The following is a 21260-nucleotide window of genomic DNA, read 5'->3' as shown; positions in this document are numbered from 1 at the left end:
ATGGATAAAGAAGTTGTGGTCCTTATGTACAAAGGAATATCACTCAGCCATGTAATCAACGTCATAAGGCTAGTAGCAGCATGATGAGTGGATTTAGGTACGACGATTCTAAGTGAAATAAGTCACACAGAAAAAGACACTTGCCATAAGATATCACTTATAGAGGGAATGGAAAAACCGCTACACTTGAACTGAATTACAAAACAGAACAGAGTCACACGTTTAGAAAACACACTATAGCTGCTTAACGGGAAAGGCGAGGTGGGGTGATGCCTAAAACAAGGGTTTCAAATTAGCTCAGATACCGTTCCATAAACCCAATATGTAATAGACAAGACCTACTCCTTGCTCAGTGAACTGGACTCAACACCCCCTATTCACCGCCCAAGAAAATATCTGACTAGTAAGAATCTTAAACCTATGTATTGATATCTCTCTGTAAGTGAGTCAAGTGGGTGTAAAGCGGCATAAAGACAGCAGTGAAAAGCAGCTAAACCCCATTATAAAAATCAATTACTTTTAAAAACCCGTGAAACAAAGACAGCGAAAGAGAGAGAAATTCTGACAAAATTCGTTCAGGGGCTGTGATGCCACCTGGATTGACCATATCTAGACCCACAGCTGATTGCGACATAAGGGTGGACATTCTTGGGGCTGAGAGGTTTGGTGAGGTTGGGTGAGCAAACGCAGACCCTTTAAAGTAATACTGCGTGGTACCCATCCCATGGGTCCCAAATCTCCAGGTTCAAGGGCATCTTCCTACATCGAAAAAATGCATGAGAAACCCAGAAGATGGTACACCGAGTGATCGGGAAAGGTTTCTAAAACGCACCTCATTTCTCATCTCCTTGTGCTCGGGTTCGCCATTCCAGCCGCTTTACTAGCAATCTCCCTCCTTGGAGAATCAGCACCTTTAACCTCCTGTTCCATACAGGTTGCAATTTGTCCTGAGGGTGAACGGGAAGAGGGGGAAACAATGAGAGACTAGCCCTAGGTGTTGGGACAGGCACAGGTCATTCTATTTTCCCATCAGGAAGAAGAATTAACCTCAGGCTCAGTCTGCCGCCCGGAAGCAGAATAGGGCCTGAAGCAATCCTGCGCTTTTGCGGCCAGCTCCCAAGAGAGCGAGTTGAAAAATGGAGCTCAGGGGCACTGCAATTCCCAAACCTGCAGAGTTATAGATGATAACTCTCGTCCACAAATATATTCAGTGAAGGCAACGAAGAGGATTTGAAAGCAAGTCAGAATTGCAGGAAACAGATTTCAGGAGGTAGATTCGAATCGCCTTTAAAGCACAGGAAAAGCGGCAAGACCTCGACAATGATGCCCTTGGTCAAAAAGGGCGTATGCGTTTTTTCCTGAATATATTCAGGAAAAAACGCATAGGCCCTTTTTGGCCAACCAAGCATCCTGTAAAGGCAAATCAGCGCTACCAAGAAGTCTCGCTTCGCATCGGTCAAAAGGACCATGCTGAATAAAGGGTCAAAAGCAGAAATGCAGGACAGGCCATTGAGAAACGGGAGCCTGGCTACGCTGATGGTCAGGATGTAAATTGCCAACAGCCACTCTGGAGAAGTGTACGGTGTGTCCTGAAACATTTACAAAACTCAGCTTAGAGAGCATAGGCCACTTCCACTCATGGGCGTATAAATTGGGAAAACTAAAAATCAGCAAGACACAAGCACCCCAAAGTTTAGGGCTGCTCTGTTGACAAGAACCTCCACTTCGTTACACCTTAAATATCCCAGGAACGGGAAAAATGGATAAAGAAGTTGTGGTCCTTATGTACAATGGAATATCACTCAGCCATGAAGTCAACGTCATAAGGCTAGTAGCAGCATGATGAGTGGATTTAGGTACGACGATTCTAAGTGAAATAAGTCACACAGAAAAAGACACTTATCGTAAGTTATCACTCATAGAGGGAATGTAAAAACCGCTACCCTTGAACTGAATTACAAAACAGAACAGAGTCACACGGTTAGAAAACACACTATGGCTGCCTAACGGGAAAGGTGAGGTGGGGTGATGCCTAAAACAAGGGTTTCAAAATAGCTCAGATACCGTTCCATAAACCCAATACGTAATATACAAGACCTACTCCTTGCTCAGGGAACTGGACTCAACACCCCCTATTCACCGCCCAAGAATATATCTGACTAGTAAGAATCTTAAAACCTATGTATTGATATCTCTCTGTAAGTGAGTCAAGTGGGTGTAAAGCGGCATAAAGACAGCAGTGAAAAGCAGCTAAACCCCATTATAAAAATCAATTACTTTTAAAAACCCATGAAACAAAGACAGTGAAAGATAGAGAAATTCTGACAAAATTCGTTCAGGGGCTGTGATGCCACCTGGATTGACCATATCTAGACCCACAGCTGATTGCGACATAAGGGTGGACACTCTTGGGGCTGAGAGGTTTGGTGAGGTTGGGTGAGCAAACGCAGACCCTTTAAAGTCATACTGCGTGGTACCCATCCCATGGGTCCCAAATCTCCAGGTTCAAGGGCATCTGCCTACATCGAAAACATGCATGAGAAACCCAGAAGATGGTACACCGTGTGATCGGGAAAGGTTGCTAAAACGCACCTCATTTCTCATCTGCTTGTGCTCGGGTTCGCCATTCCAGCCGCTTTACTAGCAATCTCCCTCCTTGGAGAATCAGCAGCTTTAACCTCTTGTTCCGTACAGGTTGCAATTTGTCCTGAGGATGAACGGGAAGAGGGGGAACCAATGAGAGACTAGCCCTAGGTGTTGGGACAGGCACAGGTCACTCTATTTTCCCATCAGGAAGAAGAATTAACCACAGGCTCAGTCTGCCGCCCGGAAGCAGAATAGGGCCTAAAGCAATCCTGCGCTTTTGCGGCCAGCTCCCAAGAGAGAGAGTTGAAAAATGGAGCTCAGGGGCACTGCAATTCACAAACCTGCAACTTATAAATGATAACTCTCGTCTACAAATATATTGAGGGAAGGCAACAAAGAGGATTTGAAAGCAAGGCAGAATTGCAGGAAACAGATTTCAGGAGGCAGATTCGAATCGCCTTTAAAGCACAGGAAAAGCGGCAAAACCTCGACAATGATGCCCTTGGCCAAAAAGGGTGTATGCGTTTTTTCCTGAATATATTCAGGAAAAAACACATACGCCCCTTTTGGCCAACCAAGCAACCTGGAAAGGCAAATCAGCGCTACAAAGAAGTCTCGCTTCGCATCGGTCAAAAGGGCCATGCTGAATAAAGGGTCAGAACCAGAAATGCAGGACAGGCCATGGAGAAACGGGAGCCTTGCTACGCTGATGGGCGGGATGTAAATTGCCAACAGCCACTCTGGAGAAGTGTACGGTGTGTCCTGAAACATCTAAAAAAGACAGCTTAGAGAGCATAGGGCACTTCCACTCATGGGCGTATGCATTGGGAAAACTAAAAATCAGCAAGACACAGGCACCCCAAAGTTTAGGGCTGCTCTGTTGACAAGAACCTCCACTTCGTTACACCTTAAATATCCCAGGAAAGAGAAAAATGGATAAAGAATTTGTGGTCCTTATGTACAAAGGAATATCACTCAGCCATGAAATCAACGTCATAAGGCTAGTAGCAGCATGATGAGTGGATTTAGGTACGACGATTCTAAGTGAAATAAGTCACACAGAAAAAGACACTTGCCATAAGATATCACTTATAGAGGGAATGGAAAAACCGCTACACTTGAACTGAATTACAAAACAGAACAGAGTCACACGTTTAGAAAACACACTATAGCTGCTTAACGGGAAAGGTGAGGTGGGGTGATGCCTAAAACAAGGGTTTCAAATTAGCTCAGATACCGTTCCATAAACCCAATATGTAATAGACAAGACCTACTCCTTGCTCAGTGAACTGGACTCAACACCCACTATTCACCGCCCAAGATTATATCTGACTAGTAATAATCTTAAAACCTATGTATTGATATCTCTCTGTAAGTGAGTCAAGTGGGTGTAAAGCGGCATAAAGACAGCAGTGAAAAGCAGCTAAACCCCATTATAAAAATCAATTACTTTTAAAAACCCGTGAAACAAAGACAGTGAAAGAGAGAGAAATTCTGACAAAATTCGTTCAGGGGCTGTGATGCCACCTGAATTGACCATATCTAGACCCACAGCTGATTGCGACATAAGGGTGGACACTCTTGGGGCTGAGAGGTTTGGTGAGGTTGGGTGAGCAAACGCAGACCCTTTAAAGTAATACTGCGTGGTACCCATCCCATGGGTCCCAAATCTCCAGGATCAAGGGCATCTTCCTACATCGAAAACATGCATGAGAAACCCAGAAGATGGTACACCGAGTGATCGGGAAAGGTTTCTAAAACGCACCTCATTTCTCATCTCCTTGTGCTCGGGTTCGCCATTCCAGCCGCTTTACTAGCAATCTCCCTCCTTGAAGAATCGGCACCTTTAACCTCCTGTTCCGTACAGGTTGCAATTTGTCCTGAGGATGAACGGGAAGAGGGGGAACCAGTGAGAGACTAGCTCTAGGTGTTGGGACAGGCACAGGTCACTCTATTTTCCCATCAGGAAAAAGAATTAACCACAGGCTCAGTCTGCCGCCCGGAAGCAGAATAGGGCCTGAAGCAATCCTGAGCTTTTTCTGCCAGCAAACAAGAAAGCGAGTCGAAAAGTGGAGCTCAGGGGCACTGCAATTCACAAACCTGCAGAGTTATAAATGATAACTCTCGTCTACAAATATATTGAGGGAAGGCAACAAAGAGGATTTGAAAGCAAGGCAGAATTGCAGGAAACAGATTTCAGGAGGCAGATTCGAATCGCCTTTAAAGCACAGGAATAGAGGCAAAACCTCGACAATGATGCCCTTGGCCAAAAAGTGCGTATGCGTTTTTTCCTGAATATATTCAGGAAAAAACGCATACGCCCTTTTTGGCCAACCAAGCTACCTGGAAAGGCAAATCAGCGCTACAAAGAAGTCTCGTGTCCCATCGGTCAAAAGGGCCATGCTGAATAAAGTGTCAAAACCAGAAATGCAGGAAAGGCCACGGAGAAACGGGAGCCTTGCTACGCTGATGGGCGGGATGTAAATTGCCAACAGCCACTCTGGAGAAGTGTACGGTGTGTCCTGAAACATTTACAATACTCAGCTTAGAGAGCATAGGGCACTTCCACTCATGGGCGTATAAATTGGGAACACTAAAAATCACCAAGACACAAGCACCCCAAAGTTTAGGGCTGCTCTGTTGACAAGAACCTCCACTTCGTTACACATTAAACATCCCAGGAAAGAGAAAAATGGATAAAGAAGTTGTGGTCCTTATGTACAATGGAATATCACTCAGCCATGAAATCAACGTCATAAGGCTAGTAGCAGCATGATGAGTGGATTTAGGTACGACGATTCTAAGTGAAATAAGTCACACAGAAAAATACACTTATCGTAAGATATCACTTATAGAGGGAATGTAAAAACCGCTACCCTTGAACTGAATTACAAAACAGAACAGAGTCACACGGTTAGAAAACACACTATGGCTGCCTAATGGGAAAGGTGAGGTGGGGTGATGCATAAAACAAGGGTTTCAAATTAGCTCAGATACCGTTCCATAAACCCAATATGTAATAGAAAAGACCTACTCCTTGCTCAGTGAACCGGACTCAACACCCCCTATTCACGGCCCAAGAATATATCTGACTAGTAAGAATCTTAAAACCTATGTATTGATATCTCTCTGTAAGTGAGTCAACTGGGTGTAAAGCTGCATAAACACAGCAGTTAAAAGCAGCTAAACCCCATTATAAAACTCAATTGATTTAAAAAACCCGTGAAACAAAGAGAGTGAAAGAGAGAGAAATTCTTACAAAATTCGTTCAGGGGCTGTGATGCCACCTGGATTGACCATATCTAGACCCGCAGCTGATTGAGACATAAGGGTAGACACTTGGGGCTGAGAGGTTTGGTGAGGTTGGGTGAGCAAACACAGACCCTTTAAAGTAATACTGCGTGGTACCCATCCCATGGGTCCCAAATCTCCAGGTTCAAGGGCATCTTCCTACATCGAAAACATGCATGAGAAACCCAGAAGATGGTACACCGAGTGATCGGGAAAGGTTTCTAAAACGCACCTCATTTCTCATCTCCTTGTTCTCGGGTTCGCCATTCCAGCCGCTTTACTAGCAATCTCCCTCCTTGGAGAATCAGCACCTTTAACTTCCTGTTCCATACAGGTTGCAATTTGTTCTCAGGGTGAACGGGAAGAGGGGGAACCAATGAGAGACTAGCCCTAGGTGTTGGGACAGGCACAGGTCACTCTATTTTCCCATCAGGAAGAAGAATTAACCACAGGCTCAGTCTGCCGCCCGGAAGCAGAATAGGGCCTAAAGCAATCCTGCGCATTTGCGGCCAGATCCCAAGAGAGCGAGTTGAAAAATGGAGCTCAGGGTTACTGCAATTCACAACCCTGCAGAGTTATAAATGATAACTCTCGTCTACAAATATATTGAGGGAAGGCAACAAAGAGGATTTGAAAGCAAGGAAGAATTGCAGGAAACAGATTTCAGGAGGCAGATTCGAATCGCCTTTAAAGCACAGGAAAAGCGGCAAAACCTCGACAATGATGCCCTTGGCCAAAAAGGGCGTATGCGTTTTTTCCTGAATATATTCAGAAAAAAACGCATACGCCCTTTTTGGCCAACCAAGCAACCTGGAAAGGCAAATCAGCGCTACAAAGAAGTCTCGCTTCGCATCGGTCAAAAGGGCCATGCTGAATAAAGTGTCAAAACCAGAAATGCAGGACAGGCCACGGAGAAACGGGAGCCTTGCTACGCTGATGGGCGGGATGTAAATTGCCAACAGCCACTCTGGAGAAGTGTACGGTGTGTCCTGAAACATTTACAAAACTCAGCTTAGAGAGCATAGGGCACTTCCAGTCATGGGCGTATGCATTGGGAAAACTAAAAATCAGCAAGACACAGGCACCCCAAAGTTTAGGGCTGCTCTGTTGACAAGAACCTCCACTTCGTTACACCTTAAATATCCCAGGAAAGAGAAAAATGGATAAAGAAGTTGTGGTCCTTATGTACAAAGGAATATCACTCAGCCATGAAATCAACGTCATAAGGCTAGTAGCAGCATGATGAGTGGATTTAGGTACGACGATTCTAAGTGAAATAAGTCACACAGAAAAAGACACTTGCCATAAGATATCACTTATAGAGGGAATGGAAAAACCGCTACACTTGAACTGAATTACAAAACAGAACAGAGTCACACGTTTAGAAAACACACTATAGCTGCTTAACGGGAAAGGTGAGGTGGGGTGATGCCTAAAACAAGGGTTTCAAATTAGCTCAGATACCGTTCCATAAACCCAATATGTAATAGACAAGACCTACTCCTTGCTCAGTGAACTGGACTCAACACCCACTATTCACCGCCCAAGATTATATCTGACTAGTAATAATCTTAAAACCTATGTATTGATATCTCTCTGTAAGTGAGTCAAGTGGGTGTAAAGCGGCATAAAGACAGCAGTGAAAAGCAGCTAAACCCCATTATAAAACTCAATTAATTTAAAAAAAACCCGTGAAACAAAGAGAGTGAAAGAGAGAGAAATTCTGACAAAATTCGTTCAGGGGCTGTGATGCCACCTGGATTGACCATATCTAGACCCGCAGCTGATTGAGACATAAGGGTAGACACTTGGGGCTGAGAGGTTTGGTGAGGTTGGGTGAGCAAACGCAGACCCTTTAAAGTAATACTGCGTGGTACCCATCCCATGGGTCCCAAATCTCCAGGTTCAAGGGCATCTTCCTACATCGAAAACATGCATGAGAAACCCAGAAGATGGTACACCGAGTGATCGGGAAAGGTTTCTAAAACGCACCTCATTTCTCATCTCCTTGTTCTCGGGTTCGCCATTCCAGCCGCTTTACTAGCAATCTCCCTCCTTGGAGAATCAGCACCTTTAACTTCCTGTTCCATACAGGTTGCAATTTGTCCTCAGGGTGAACGGGAAGAGGGGGAACCAATGAGAGACTAGCCCTAGGTGTTGGGACAGGCACAGGTCACTCTATTTTCCCATCAGGAAGAAGAATTAACCACAGGCTCAGTCTGCCGCCCGGAAGCAGAATAGGGCCTAAAGCAATCCTGCGCATTTGCGGCCAGATCCCAAGAGAGCGAGTTGAAAAATGGAGCTCAGGGTTACTGCAATTCACAACCCTGCAGAGTTATAAATGATAACTCTCGTCTACAAATATATTGAGGGAAGGCAACAAAGAGGATTTGAAAGCAAGGAAGAATTGCAGGAAACAGATTTCAGGAGGCAGATTCGAATCGCCTTTAAAGCACAGGAAAAGCGGCAAAACCTCGACAATGATGCCCTTGGCCAAAAAGGGCGTATGCGTTTTTTCCTGAATATATTCAGAAAAAAACGCATACGCCCTTTTTGGCCAACCAAGCAACCTGGAAAGGCAAATCAGCGCTACAAAGAAGTCTCGCTTCGCATCGGTCAAAAGGGCCATGCTGAATAAAGTGTCAAAACCAGAAATGCAGGACAGGCCACGGAGAAACGGTAGCCTTGCTACGCTGATGGGCGGGATGTAAATTGCCAACAGCCACTCTGGAGAAGTGTACGGTGTGTCCTGAAACATTTACAAAACTCAGCTTAGAGAGCATAGGGCACTTCCACTCATGGGCGTATAAATTGGGAAAACTAAAAATCAGCAAGACACAAGCACCCCAAAGTTTAGGGCTGCTCTGTTGACAAGAACCCCCACTTGGCTACACCTTAAATATCCCAGGAAAGAGAAAAATGGATAAAGAAGTTGTGGTCCTTATGTACAATGGAATATCACTCAGCCATGAAATCAACGTCATAAGGCTAGTAGCAGCATGATGAGTGTATTTAGGTACGACGAATCTAAGTGAAATAAGTCACACAGAAAAAGACACTTATCATAAGATATCACTTATAGAGGGAATGTAAAAACCGCTACCCTTGAACTGAATTACAAAACAGAACAGAGTCACACGTTTAGAAAACACACTATAGCTGCTTAACGGGAAAGTTGAGGTGGGGTGATGCATAAAACAAGGGTTTCAAATTAGCTCAGATACCGTTCCATAAACCCAATACGTAATAGACAAGACCTACTCCTTGCTCAGTGAACCGGACACAACACCCCCTATTCACCACCCAAGAATATATCTGACTAGTAAGAATCTTAAAACCTATTTATTGATATCTCTCTGTAAGTGAGTCAAGTGGGTGTAAAGCTGATTAAACACAGCAGTGAAAAGCAGCTAAACCCCATTATAAAACTCAATTAATTTTAAAAACCCGTGAAACAAAGAGAGTGAAAGAGAGAGAAATTCTTACAAAATTCGTTCAGGGGCTGTGATGCCACCTGGATTGACCATATCCAGACCCACAGCTGATTGAGACATAAGGGTGGACACTTGGGGCTGAGAGGTTTGGTGAGGTTGGGTGAGCAAACGCAGATCCTTTGAAGTAATACTGCGTGGTACCCATCCCATGGGTCCCAAATCTCCAGGTTCAAGGGCATCTTTCTACACCGAAAACATGCATGAGAAACCCAGAAGATGGTACACCGAGTGATCGGGAAATGTTTCTAAAACGCACCTCATTTCTCATCTCCTTTTGCTCGGGTTCGCCATTCCAGCCGCTTTACTAGCAATCTCCCTCCTTGGAGAATCAGCATCTTTAACCTCCTGTTCCGTACAGGTTGCAATTTGTCCTGAGGATGAACGGGAAGAGGGGGAACCAATGGGAGACTAGCTCTAGGTGTTGGGACAGGCACAGGTCACTCTATTTTCCCATCAGGAAGAAGAATTAACCACAGGCTCAGCCTGCCGCCCGGAACCCGAATAGGGCCTGAAGCAATCCTGTGCTTTTGCGGCCAGCTCCCAAGAAAGCGAGTTGAAAAATGGAGCTCAGGGGCACTGCAATTCACAAACCTGCAGAGTTATAAATGATAACTCTCGTCCACAAATATATTCAAGGAAGGAAACGAAGAGGATTTGAAAGCAAGGCAGAATTGCAGGAAACAGATTTCAGGAGGTAGATTCGAATCGCCTTTAAAGCACAGGAAAAGCGGCAAGACCTCGACAATGATGCCCTTGGTCAAAAAGGGCGTATGCGTTTTTTCCTGAATATATTCAGGAAAAAACGCATAGGCCCTTTTTGGCCAACCAAGCAACCTGGAAAGGCAAATCAGCGCTACCAAGAAGTCTCGCTTCGCATCGGTCAAAAGGACCATGCTGAATAAAGGGTCAAAACCAGAAATGCAGGACAGGCCATTGAGAAACGGGAGCCTGGCTACGCTGATGGTCAGGATGTAAATTGCCAACAGCCACTCTGGAGAAGTGTACGGTGTGTCCTGAAACATCTAAAAAACACAGCTTAGAGAGCATAGGACACTTCCACTCATGGGCGTATACATTGGGAAAACTAAAAATCAGCAAGACACAGGCACCCCAAAGTTTAGGGCTGCTCTGTTGACAAGAACCTCCACTTCGTGACACCTTAAATATCCCAGGAAAGAGAAAAATGGATAAAGAAGTTGTGGTCCTTATGTACAAAGGAATATCACTCAGCCATGAAATCAACGTCATAAGGCTAGTAGCAGCATGATGAGTGGATTTAGGTACGATGATTCTAAGTGAAATAAGTCACACAGAAAAAGACACTTGCCATAAGATATCACTTATAGAGGGAATGGAAAAACCGCTACACTTGAACTGAATTACAAAACGGAACAGAGTCACACGTTTAGAAAACACACTATAGCTGCTTAACGGGAAAGGCGAGGTGGGGTGATGCATAAAACAAGGGTTTCAAATTAGCTCAGATACCGTTCCATAAACCCAATATGTAATAGACAAGACCTACTCCTTGCTCAGGGAACTGGACTCAACACCCCCTATTCACCGCCCAAGAATATATCTGACTAGTAAGAATCTTAAAACCTATGTATTGATATCTCTCTGTAAGTGAGTCAAGTGGGTGTAAAGCTGCATAAACACAGCAGTGAAAAGCAGCTAAACCCCATTATAAAACTCAATTAATTTTAAAAACCCGTGAAACAAAGACAGTGAAAGAGAGAGAAATTCTGACAAAATTCGTTCAGGGGCTGTGATGCCACCTGGATTGACCATATCTAGACCTGCAGCTGATTGAGACATAAGGGTGGACACTCTTGGGGCTGAGAGGTTTGGTGAGGTTGGCTGAGCAAACGCAGACGCTTTAAAGTAATACTGCGTGGTACCCATCCCATGGGTCCCAAATCTCCAGGTTCAAGGGCATCTGCCTACATCGAAAACATGCATGAGAAACCCAGAAGATGGTCCACCGAGTGATCGGGAAAGGTTGCTAAAACGCACCTCATTTCTCATCTCCTTTTGCTCGGATTCGCCATTCCAGCCGCTTTACTAGCAATCTCCCTCCTTGGAGAATCAGCACCTTTAACCTCCTGTTCCATACAGCTTGCAATTTGTCCTGAGGATGAACGGGAAGAGGGGGAACCAATGAGAGACTAGCTCTAGGTGTTGGGACAGGCACAGGTCACTCTATTTTCCCATCAGGAAGAAGAATTAACCACAGGCTCAGTCTGCCGCCCGGAAGTAGAATAGGGCCTAAAGCAATCCTGCGCTTTTGCGGCCAGCTCCCAAGAGAGCGAGTTGAAAAATGGAGCTCAGGGGCACTGCAATTCACAAACCTGCAGACTTATAAATGATAACTCTCGTCTACAAATATATTGAGGGAAGGCAACAAAGAGGATTTGAAAGCAAGGCAGAATTGCAGGAAACAGATTTCAGGAGGCAGATTCGAATCGCCTTTAAAGCACAGGAAAAGCGGCAAAACCTCGACAATGATGCCCTTGGCCAAAAAGGGCGTATGCGTTTTTTCCTGAATATATTCAGGAAAAAAACGCATACGCCCTTTTTGGCCAACCAATCAACCTGGAAAGGCAAATCAGCGCTACAAAGAAGTCTCGCTTCCCATCGGTCAAAAGGGCCATGCTGAATAAAGTGTCAAAACCAGAAATGCAGGACAGGCCACGGAGAAACGTGAGCCGTGCTACGCTGATAGGCGGGATGTAAATTGCCAACAGCCACTCTGGAGAAGTGTACGGTGTGTCCTGAAACATTTACAAAACTCAGCTTAGAGAGCATAGGCCACTTCCACTCATGGGCGTATAAATTGGGAAAACTAAAAATCAGCAAGACACAAGCACCCCAAAGTTTAGGGCTGCTCTGTTGACAAGAACCTCCACTTCGTTACACCTTAAATATCCCAGGAACGGGAAAAATGGATAAAGAAGTTGTGGTCCTTATGTACAATGGAATATCACTCAGCCATGAAGTCAACGTCATAAGGCTAGTAGCAGCATGATGAGTGGATTTAGGTACGACGATTCTAAGTGAAATAAGTCACACAGAAAAAGACACTTATCGTAAGTTATCACTCATAGAGGGAATGTAAAAACCGCTACCCTTGAACTGAATTACAAAACAGAACAGAGTCACACGGTTAGAAAACACACTATGGCTGCCTAACGGGAAAGGTGAGGTGGGGTGATGCCTAAAACAAGGGTTTCAAAATAGCTCAGATACCGTTCCATAAACCCAATACGTAATATACAAGACCTACTCCTTGCTCAGGGAACTGGACTCAACACCCCCTATTCACCGCCCAAGAATATATCTGACTAGTAAGAATCTTAAAACCTATGTATTGATATCTCTCTGTAAGTGAGTCAAGTGGGTGTAAAGCGGCATAAAGACAGCAGTGAAAAGCAGCTAAACCCCATTATAAAAATCAATTACTTTTAAAAACCCATGAAACAAAGACAGTGAAAGAGAGAGAAATTCTGACAAAATTCGTTCAGGGGCTGTGATGCCACCTGGATTGACCATATCTAGACCCACAGCTGATTGCGACATAAGGGTGGACACTCTTGGGGCTGAGAGGTTTGGTGAGGTTGGGTGAGCAAACGCAGACCCTTTAAAGTAATACTGCGTGGTACCCATCCCATGGGTCCCAAATCTCCAGGTTCAAGGGCATCTTCCTACATCGAAAAAATGCATGAGAAACCCAGAAGATGGTACACCGAGTGATCGGGAAAGGTTTCTAAAACGCACCTCATTTCTCATCTCCTTGTGCTCGGGTTCGCCATTCCAGCCGCTTTACTAGCAATCTCCCTCCTTGGAGAATCAGCACCTTTAACCTCCTGTTCCATACAGGTTGCAATTTGTCCTGAGGGTGAACGGGAAGAGGGGGAAACAATGAGAGACTAGCCCTAGGTGTTGGGACAGGCACAGGTCACTCTATTTTCCCATCAGGAAGAAGAATTAACCTCAGGCTCAGTCTGCCGCCCGGAAGCAGAATAGGGCCTGAAGCAATCCTGCGCTTTTGCGGCCAGCTCCCAAGAGAGCGAGTTGAAAAATGGAGCTCAGGGGCACTGCAATTCCCAAACCTGCAGAGTTATAGATGATAACTCTCGTCCACAAATATATTCAGTGAAGGCAACGAAGAGGATTTGAAAGCAAGTCAGAATTGCAGGAAACAGATTTCAGGAGGTAGATTCGAATCGCCTTTAAAGCACAGGAAAAGCGGCAAGACCTCGACAATGATGCCCTTGGTCAAAAAGGGCGTATGCGTTTTTTCCTGAATATATTCAGGAAAAAACGCATAGGCCCTTTTTGGCCAACCAAGCAACCTGGAAAGGCAAATCAGCGCTACCAAGAAGTCTCGCTTCGCATCGGTCAAAAGGACCATGCTGAATAAAGGGTCAAAACCAGAAATGCAGGACAGGCCATTGAGAAACGGGAGCCTGGCTACGCTGATGGTCAGGATGTAAATTGCCAACAGCCACTCTGGAGAAGTGTACGGTGTGTCCTGAAACATCTAAAAAACACAGCTTAGAGAGCATAGGACACTTCCACTCATGGGCGTATACATTGGGAAAACTAAAAATCAGCAAGACACAGGCACCCCAAAGTTTAGGGCTGCTCTGTTGACAAGAACCTCCACTTCGTGACACCTTAAATATCCCAGGAAAGAGAAAAATGGATAAAGAAGTTGTGGTCCTTATGTACAAAGGAATATCACTCAGCCATGAAATCAACGTCATAAGGCTAGTAGCAGCATGATGAGTGGATTTAGGTACGATGATTCTAAGTGAAATAAGTCACACAGAAAAAGACACTTGCCATAAGATATCACTTATAGAGGGAATGGAAAAACCGCTACACTTGAACTGAATTACAAAACGGAACAGAGTCACACGTTTAGAAAACACACTATAGCTGCTTAACGGGAAAGGCGAGGTGGGGTGATGCATAAAACAAGGGTTTCAAATTAGCTCAGATACCGTTCCATAAACCCAATATGTAATAGACAAGACCTACTCCTTGCTCAGGGAACTGGACTCAACACCCCCTATTCACCGCCCAAGAATATATCTGACTAGTAAGAATCTTAAAACCTATGTATTGATATCTCTCTGTAAGTGAGTCAAGTGGGTGTAAAGCTGCATAAACACAGCAGTGAAAAGCAGCTAAACCCCATTATAAAACTCAATTAATTTTAAAAACCCGTGAAACAAAGACAGTGAAAGAGAGAGAAATTCTGACAAAATTCGTTCAGGGGCTGTGATGCCACCTGGATTGACCATATCTAGACCTGCAGCTGATTGAGACATAAGGGTGGACACTCTTGGGGCTGAGAGGTTTGGTGAGGTTGGCTGAGCAAACGCAGACGCTTTAAAGTAATACTGCGTGGTACCCATCCCATGGGTCCCAAATCTCCAGGTTCAAGGGCATCTGCCTACATCGAAAACATGCATGAGAAACCCAGAAGATGGTCCACCGAGTGATCGGGAAAGGTTGCTAAAACGCACCTCATTTCTCATCTCCTTGTGCTCGGATTCGCCATTCCAGCCGCTTTACTAGCAATCTCCCTCCTTGGAGAATCAGCACCTTTAACCTCCTGTTCCATACAGCTTGCAATTTGTCCTGAGGATGAACGGGAAGAGGGGGAACCAATGAGAGACTAGCTCTAGGTGTTGGGACAGGCACAGGTCACTCTATTTTCCCATCAGGAAGAAGAATTAACCACAGGCTCAGTCTGCCGCCCGGAAGTAGAATAGGGCCTAAAGCAATCCTGCGCTTTTGCGGCCAGCTCCCAAGAGAGCGAGTTGAAAAATGGAGCTCAGGGGCACTGCAATTCACAAACCTGCAGACTTATAAATGATAACTCTCGTCTACAAATATATTGAGGGAAGGCAACAAAGAGGATTTGAAAGCAAGGCAGAATTGCAGGAAACAGATTTCAGGAGGCAGATTCGAATCGCCTTTAAAGCACAGGAAAAGCGGCAAAACCTCGACAATGATGCCCTTGGCCAAAAAGGGCGTATGCGTTTTTTCCTGAATATATTCAGGAAAAAAACGCATACGCCCTTTTTGGCCAACCAATCAACCTGGAAAGGCAAATCAGCGCTACAAAGAAGTCTCGCTTCCCATCGGTCAAAAGGGCCATGCTGAATAAAGTGTCAAAACCAGAAATGCAGGACAGGCCACGGAGAAACGGGAGCCGTGCTACGCTGATAGGCGGGATGTAAATTGCCAACAGCCACTCTGGAGAAGTGTACGGTGTGTCCTGAAACATTTACAAAACTCAGCTTAGAGAGCATAGGCCACTTCCACTCATGGGCGTATAAATTGGGAAAACTAAAAATCAGCAAGACACAAGCACCCCAAAGTTTAGGGCTGCTCTGTTGACAAGAACCTCCACTTCGTTACACCTTAAATATCCCAGGAACGGGAAAAATGGATAAAGAAGTTGTGGTCCTTATGTACAATGGAATATCACTCAGCCATGAAGTCAACGTCATAAGGCTAGTAGCAGCATGATGAGTGGATTAAGGTACGACGATTCTAAGTGAAATAAGTCACACAGAAAAAGACACTTATCGTAAGTTATCACTCATAGAGGGAATGTAAAAACCGCTACCCTTGAACTGAATTACAAAACAGAACAGAGTCACACGGTTAGAAAACACACTATGGCTGCCTAACGGGAAAGGTGAGGTGGGGTGATGCCTAAAACAAGGGTTTCAAAATAGCTCAGATACCGTTCCATAAACCCAATACGTAATATACAAGACCTACTCCTTGCTCAGGGAACTGGACTCAACACCCCCTATTCACCGCCCAAGAATATATCTGACTAGTAAGAATCTTAAAACCTATGTATTGATATCTCTCTGTAAGTGAGTCAAGTGGGTGTAAAGCGGCATAAAGACAGCAGTGAAAAGCAGGTAAACCCCATTATAAAAATCAATTACTTTTAAAAACCCGTGAAACAAAGACAGTGAAAGAGAGAGAAATTCTGACAAAATTCGTTCAGGGGCTGTGATGCCACCTGGATTGACCATATCTAGACCCACAGCTGATTGCGACATAAGGGTGGACACTCTTGGGGCTGAGAGGTTTGGTGAGGTTGGGTGAGCAAACGCAGACCCTTTAAAGTAATACTGCGTGGTACCCATCCCATGGGTCCCAAATCTCCAGGTTCAAGGGCATCTTCCTACATCGAAAAAATGCATGAGAAACCCAGAAGATGGTACACCGAGTGATCGGGAAAGGTTTCTAAAACGCACCTCATTTCTCATCTCCTTGTGCTCGGGTTCGCCATTCCAGCCGCTTTACTAGCAATCTCCCTCCTTGGAGAATCAGCACCTTTAACCTCCTGTTCCATACAGGTTGCAATTTGTCCTGAGGGTGAACGGGAAGAGGGGGAAACAATGAGAGACTAGCCCTAGGTGTTGGGACAGGCACAGGTCACTCTATTTTCCCATCAGGAAGAAGAATTAACCTCAGGCTCAGTCTGCCGCCCGGAAGCAGAATAGGGCCTGAAGCAATCCTGCGCTTTTGCGGCCAGCTCCCAAGAGAGCGAGTTGAAAAATGGAGCTCAGGGGCACTGCAATTCCCAAACCTGCAGAGTTATAGATGATAACTCTCGTCCACAAATATATTCAGTGAAGGCAACGAAGAGGATTTGAAAGCAAGTCAGAATTGCAGGAAACAGATTTCAGGAGGTAGATTCGAATCGCCTTTAAAGCACAGGAAAAGCGGCAAGACCTCGACAATGATGCCCTTGGTCAAAAAGGGCGTATGCGTTTTTTCCTGAATATATTCAGGAAAAAACGCATAGGCCCTTTTTGGCCAACCAAGCAACCTGGAAAGGCAAATCAGCGCTACCAAGAAGTCTCGCTTCGCATCGGTCAAAAGGACCATGCTGAATAAAGGGTCAAAACCAGAAATGCAGGACAGGCCATTGAGAAACGGGAGCCTGGCTACGCTGATGGTCAGGATGTAAATTGCCAACAGCCACTCTGGAGAAGTGTACGGTGTGTCCTGAAACATCTAAAAAACACAGCTTAGAGAGCATAGGACACTTCCACTCATGGGCGTATACATTGGGAAAACTAAAAATCAGCAAGACACAGGCACCCCAAAGTTTAGGGCTGCTCTGTTGACAAGAACCTCCACTTCGTGACACCTTAAATATCCCAGGAAAGAGAAAAATGGATAAAGAAGTTGTGGTCCTTATGTACAAAGGAATATCACTCAGCCATGAAATCAACGTCATAAGGCTAGTAGCAGCATGATGAGTGGATTTAGGTACGATGATTCTAAGTGAAATAAGTCACACAGAAAAAGACACTTGCCATAAGATATCACTTATAGAGGGAATGGAAAAACCGCTACACTTGAACTGAATTACAAAACGGAACAGAGTCACACGTTTAGAAAACACACTATAGCTGCTTAACGGGAAAGGCGAGGTGGGGTGATGCATAAAACAAGGGTTTCAAATTAGCTCAGATACCGTTCCATAAACCCAATATGTAATAGACAAGACCTACTCCTTGCTCAGGGAACTGGACTCAACACCCCCTATTCACCGCCCAAGAATATATCTGACTAGTAAGAATCTTAAAACCTATGTATTGATATCTCTCTGTAAGTGAGTCAAGTGGGTGTAAAGCTGCATAAACACAGCAGTGAAAAGCAGCTAAACCCCATTATAAAACTCAATTAATTTTAAAAACCCGTGAAACAAAGACAGTGAAAGAGAGAGAAATTCTGACAAAATTCGTTCAGGGGCTGTGATGCCACCTGGATTGACCATATCTAGACCTGCAGGTGATTGAGACATAAGGGTGGACACTCTTGGGGCTGAGAGGTTTGGTGAGGTTGGCTGAGCAAACGCAGACGCTTTAAAGTAATACTGCGTGGTACCCATCCCATGGGTCCCAAATCTCCAGGTTCAAGGGCATCTGCCTACATCGAAAACATGCATGAGAAACCCAGAAGATGGTCCACCGAGTGATCGGGAAAGGTTGCTAAAACGCACCTCATTTCTCATCTCCTTGTGCTCGGATTCGCCATTCCAGCCGCTTTACTAGCAATCTCCCTCCTTGGAGAATCAGCACCTTTAACCTCCTGTTCCATACAGCTTGCAATTTGTCTTGAGGATGAACGGGAAGAGGGGGAACCAATGAGAGACTAGCTCTAGGTGTTGGGACAGGCACAGGTCACTCTATTTTCCCATCAGGAAGAAGAATTAACCACAGGCTCAGTCTGCCGCCCGGAAGTAGAATAGGGCCTAAAGCAATCCTGCGCTTTTGCGGCCAGCTCCCAAGAGAGCGAGTTGAAAAATGGAGCTCAGGGGCACTGCAATTCACAAACCTGCAGACTTATAAATGATAACTCTCGTCTACAAATATATTGAGGGAAGGCAACAAAGAGGATTTGAAAGCAAGGCAGAATTGCAGGAAACAGATTTCAGGAGGCAGATTCGAATCGCCTTTAAAGCACAGGAAAAGCGGCAAAACCTCGACAATGATGCCCTTGGCCAAAAAGGGCGTATGCGTTTTTTCCTGAATATATTCAGGAAAAAAACGCATACGCCCTTTTTGGCCAACCAATCAACCTGGAAAGGCAAATCAGCGCTACAAAGAAGTCTCGCTTCCCATCGGTCAAAAGGGCCATGCTGAATAAAGTGTCAAAACCAGAAATGCAGGACAGGCCACGGAGAAACGGGAGCCGTGCTACGCTGATAGGCGGGATGTAAATTGCCAACAGCCACTCTGGAGAAGTGTACGGTGTGTCCTGAAACATTTACAAAACTCAGCTTAGAGAGCATAGGCCACTACCACTCATGGGCGTATAAATTGGGAAAACTAAAAATCAGCAAGACACAAGCACCCCAAAGTTTAGGGCTGCTCTGTTGACAAGAACCTCCACTTCGTTACACCTTAAATATCCCAGGAACGGGAAAAATGGATAAAGAAGTTGTGGTCCTTATGTACAATGGAATATCACTCAGCCATGAAGTCAACGTCATAAGGCTAGTAGCAGCATGATGAGTGGATTTAGGTACGAGGATTCTAAGTGAAATAAGTCACACAGAAAAAGACACTTATCGTAAGTTTTCACTCATAGAGGGAATGTAAAAACCGCTACCCTTGAACTGAATTACAAAACAGAACAGAGTCACACGGTTAGAAAACACACTATGGCTGCCTAACGGGAAAGGTGAGGTGGGGTGATGCCTAAAACAAGGGTTTCAAAATAGCTCAGATACCGTTCCATAAACCCAATACGTAATATACAAGACCTACTCCTTGCTCAGGGAACTGGACTCAACACCCCCTATTCACCGCCCAAGAATATATCTGACTAGTAAGAATCTTAAAACCTATGTATTGATATCTCTCTGTAAGTGAGTCAAGTGGGTGTAAAGCGGCATAAAGACAGCAGTGAAAAGCAGCTAAACCCCATTATAAAAATCAATTACTTTTAAAAACCCATGAAACAAAGACAGTGAAAGATAGAGAAATTCTGACAAAATTCGTTCAGGGGCTGTGATGCCACCTGGATTGACCATATCTAGACCCACAGCTGATTGCGACATAAGGGTGGACACTCTTGGGGCTGAGAGGTTTGGTGAGGTTGGGTGAGCAAACGCAGACCCTTTAAAGTCATACTGCGTGGTACCCATCCCATGGGTCCCAAATCTCCAGGTTCAAGGGCATCTGCCTACATCGAAAACATGCATGAGAAACCCAGAAGATGGTACACCGTGTGATCGGGAAAGGTTGCTAAAACGCACCTCATTTCTCATCTGCTTGTGCTCGGGTTCGCCATTCCAGCCGCTTTACTAGCAATCTCCCTCCTTGGAGAATCAGCAGCTTTAACCTCTTGTTCCGTACAGGTTGCAATTTGTCCTGAGGATGAACGGGAAGAGGGGGAACCAATGAGAGACTAGCCCTAGGCGTTGGGACAGGCACAGGTCACTCTATTTTCCCATCAGGAAGAAGAATTAACCACAGGCTCAGTCTGCCGCCCGGAAGCAGAATAGGGCCTAAAGCAATCCTGCGCTTTTGCGGCCAGCTCCCAAGAGAGCGAGTTGAGAAATGGAGCTCAGGGGCACTGCAATTCACAAACCTGCAGACTTATAAATGATAACTCTCGTCTACAAATATATTGAGGGAAGACAACAAAGAGGATTTGAAAGCAAGGCAGAATTGCAGGAAACAGATTTCAGGAGGCAGATTCGAATCGCCTTTAAAGCACAGGAAAAGCGGCAAAACCTCGACAATGATGCCCTTGGCCAAAAAGGGTGTATGCGTTTTTTCCTGAATATATTCAGGAAAAAACACATACGCCCCTTTTGGCCAACCAAGCAACCTGGAAAGGCAAATCAGCGCTACAAAGAAGTCTCGCTTCCCATCGGTCAAAAGGGCCATGCTGAATAAAGTGTCAAAACCAGAAATGCAGGACAGGCCACGGAGAAACGGGAGCCTTGCTACGCTGATGGACGGGATGTAAATTGCCAACAGCCACTCTGGAGAAGTGTACGGTGTGTCCTGAAACATTTACAAAACTCAGCTTAGAGAGCATAGGGCACTTCCACTCATGGGCGTATAAACTGGGAAAACTAAAAATCAGCAAGACACAAGCACCCCAAAGTTTAGGGCTGCTCTGTTGACAAGAACCTCCACTTCGTTACACCTTAAATATCCCAGGAAAGGGAAAAATGGATAAAGAAGTTGTGGTCCTTATGTACAATGGAATATCACTCAGCCATGAAATCAACGTCATAAGGCTATTAGCAGCATGATGAGTGGATTTAGGTACGACGATTGTAAGTGAAATAAGTCACACAGAAAAAGACACTTA

Source organism: Eschrichtius robustus, chromosome 7 (genome assembly GCF_028021215.1).
Source record: "Eschrichtius robustus isolate mEscRob2 chromosome 7, mEscRob2.pri, whole genome shotgun sequence".
In the NCBI taxonomy this organism is placed as follows: domain Eukaryota; kingdom Metazoa; phylum Chordata; class Mammalia; order Artiodactyla; family Eschrichtiidae; genus Eschrichtius; species Eschrichtius robustus.
The sequence above is the reverse complement of the archived record's forward strand: the minus strand, read 5'-3'. Positions refer to the sequence as shown.